Raw genomic sequence first — 3358 nt, 5'->3', positions numbered from 1 at the left:
TTGTTGTGACCCCCAAAAGTGGCAAAAACTAAAAGGCAGGTCTCTTTGGACTCCCAGCATGAGGGTATAGTCTGTCAAGGTGAAGACGGCGTGGCGGGAGCCTGAGGTAGCTGCTCCTATTCCATCTATTGTCAGAGGCAGAGGTGACTTTAGGTGCCCAGCGCTCTTCGCCCCACCCATTCAGTCCTACAAGCCCAATGCGCTTACAGCTCCTTTTCTACCTCAACCCAGTCTAGAAATTCCCTCAGGGCGTGCTGTGAGGTTTGTTGCCTAGACGATTGTAGATCTAATAGAGTTGACAATATCACCCTCAGCAGATTACAGTCCTGAAAAAGATCAAGATTAGTTCAGGAAACTCTGTTGACTCCAAATCCATTATTTCCTACCTTCGTTTTCATTCTCTTGTGAAATATTTCTCACTGTCGTCTCAGGCTGTCCATAGACCTGCGCTGATGGACACAGTGTGTGTGTGTGTGTGTGTGTGTGTGTGTGTGTGTGTGTGTCCGCGCCCTCACAGGACTTGACATAAGCAACACCTGAGAGGAGCCAGGTAAGTTCTGGAATAGTTAGGTCAGGAGTATAGGAGAGCGACGCCCGAGTTCTACAGTAATACGTGGCTTACCTTTTGAAAAGATAAATCTGTGACACTTCTGTTTTGGATATTATTTTTCTACCTTTTTTTCTTTTTTAAAACAAGCTTTTCTCATTTTACATGACAATCCCAGTTCCCTCTCCCTCCCCTTCTCCCACCCCCCCCCATCCACTCCTCAGAGAGGGTTAGGCTTCCCATGGGGAGTCAATAAAGTCTAGCACATTGCTTTGTGGCAGGACCAAGGCCCTCCCTACTACATCTAGGCTGAGAAAGGTATCCCTTCATAGGAATGGGCTCCAAAAAGCCTGCTCAAACACTAGGTGTAGGGCAAAGGGCCTGCCAAAGAAACCCACCCTGGCTCTGAGACCACCGCCAGCGAAAGAAATACTTTAGCCCCAAGCCCACTTTGGCCCGAGAATTCGAGACAGTAAAAGAATATGCCCTGTTCCCAAAACTAGACCCTAAAAGCTAAAACAGGCTAGTGAAAGAAACACAGTCTGGCCCTGAAATCAGCCATCTCTGCCCCTGACCAACTAAACTAACCTCTTAGACTCCATGGAAAAACTCTGCCCCTAAGAAGCCCTGTATAAATCCTGTGCCTGTTCTGTTTGCTGCTGTCTTCCACCCTGAGAGAGGCAGCCACTCCTGGATTCTTCCTTCCCAATAAATCTCTCTCGAATGAGGTTTGTGTGAAGAACTTTTTTCGCCTGAACAGAGCAGAGCCGTGCAGGGCTGTAAACACTTCCTCTGGGGAAATCTAGCCATGTGAGTTGTTACAACTTTGCTGGGGAAGCCAGAGATAGAGGATTGGAGCCCAGTGGGGCTGTAACTTTGGCTGGGGAAATCTTCCCCTAGCAGAGCGGAGTTCCTGGGGCCCTAGAGTCGAACTGTAACAACTTCGGTAGGGAACCAAGCAGAGCTGTGACTTTGAGGGCTGTAAGCTGCTATGCTTACTGTGACCTGTGCTGATTACTGCCTCCCAACTGCCAGAATACTCCACCCAAGCTGTAACACTCAGTATTCCCCAGCTCCCAACTGCCAGAATACTTTCCCATCTGAACTACAGTGCTTATACTAGGGATAAATCCTGGCCCCTCTGCCAGTGGCTCCCCAGCCACACAACTGTCACCCACATTTACAGGGACTAATTTGGACCTATGCAGGTTCTCCTGCTGTCAGTCCAGAGTCAGCGTCCACCAGCACAGGTCAGGTGTTTCTGTGGGTTCCCCATCATGGTCTTGACCCCTTTGCTCATAAAACTCTTGTTTTAGAAATTTAACTATGTAAAGATGTGTTAACATTAGTTTATGCTGTGGACTATTTAACTATGTATAGATGTGTTACACTTGTTTTTGCTGTGGACTATTTAACTATGTATAGATGTGTTACATTTGTTATGCTGTGGAATGTTGCTTTAACTGTGTAAAGATGTGTTGAATTTGTTTATGCTGTGGACTAACTATGTAAAGATCTGTTGCATTTGTTTATGCTGTGGAATATTTAACTGTGTAAAGATCTGTTGCATTTGTTTATGCTGTGAAATATTACTTTAACTGTGCAAACGTGCTACATTTTTATGCTGCATTTATTTAACAGCATAAGATTTGTTTATACTGCATTTGTTTAATGTTGAAAAGATGTATTGCTGTTTTACCTTGCTTGCCTAAGACACCAGACTGGCCTAATAAAGAGCTGAATGGCCACTGGCTAGGCAGAAAAAGGATAGGCAGGGCCAGCAGTCAGAATAAGTAGGAGAAATCTAGGCTCAAGGGAACAAGACGAAGAAGAGAAGAAGGGAATTGAAGGTGCCCGGGGCCAGCCAGGCAGCTACCAGACAGACAAATGTAGAGACAGCAGGAAAGTAAGACATAGAGTTAAAAAGTCCTGAGGAAAAACATAAATAAGGAGAAACCGGTTAGTTATAAGAGCTAACAAAAAATGAGAGCGAAGATAAGGCTAAGCTTTTATAACTAATACCACATCTCCCTCTCATGATTTTTTATAACTAATACCACATCTCCCTCTCATGATTTTTTATAACTAATACCACATCTCCCTCTCATTATTTTTTATAACTAATACCACATCTCCCTCTCATGATTTTTTATAACGAATACCACATCTCCCTCTCATGATTTGAGAACTGGTTGATGGCCCAAAAAGAAAAAGTCTGGTACACACTTCTATGTAGAACCGATGTATCGCTAGTTATCTTGATGTAGAAATAGCTTTGAGACACTCTTTACCAGCCACTGACATAACTCACTTGACATCAAAGGTCAAAGTTCAGGTCAGGTGATGGATTTACCATGATAAAAGTGTGACTTGTGAAGACAGCACAAGAAGCTGTGGGCAGCACAATCAGAATATCTTCCAAGCCCTGTGTAGACAACTAGCTTGTCAACTTTCAGCATCTACTCAAAACATGTTTTCATAAATACAGTGAACAATGTATAACTTTACATTAAAATTGTTTTAATTATACTACATAAAAGCCATAGAAATTGTTATGACAAAAATGTTAATTGGAAACCATTTTCACATAAAACTAAGATCAGGAATTTATGGAAAGATTAATTTTTAAATTCCACTAAGAGACTCCTGAATTTTTTATAATTAATAAAAATGAGCCATGCAATGCTGTGGACCCTTAGAAACCCTTATTGCTTCAGCACGAGAGATAAACATCTATAGTCTAACATTCAAATATCCACCATGAAACTTAGACAATAAACAGATGGCTCCAACTAAAGGAGCAAAGTTTAG

This window comes from Microtus oregoni, unplaced genomic scaffold (assembly GCF_018167655.1).
Source record: "Microtus oregoni isolate MIOR12 unplaced genomic scaffold, Mior012 000008F_ref0000371, whole genome shotgun sequence".
Taxonomy (NCBI): Eukaryota; Metazoa; Chordata; class Mammalia; order Rodentia; family Cricetidae; genus Microtus; species Microtus oregoni.
This window is presented reverse-complemented; position numbering follows the sequence as displayed.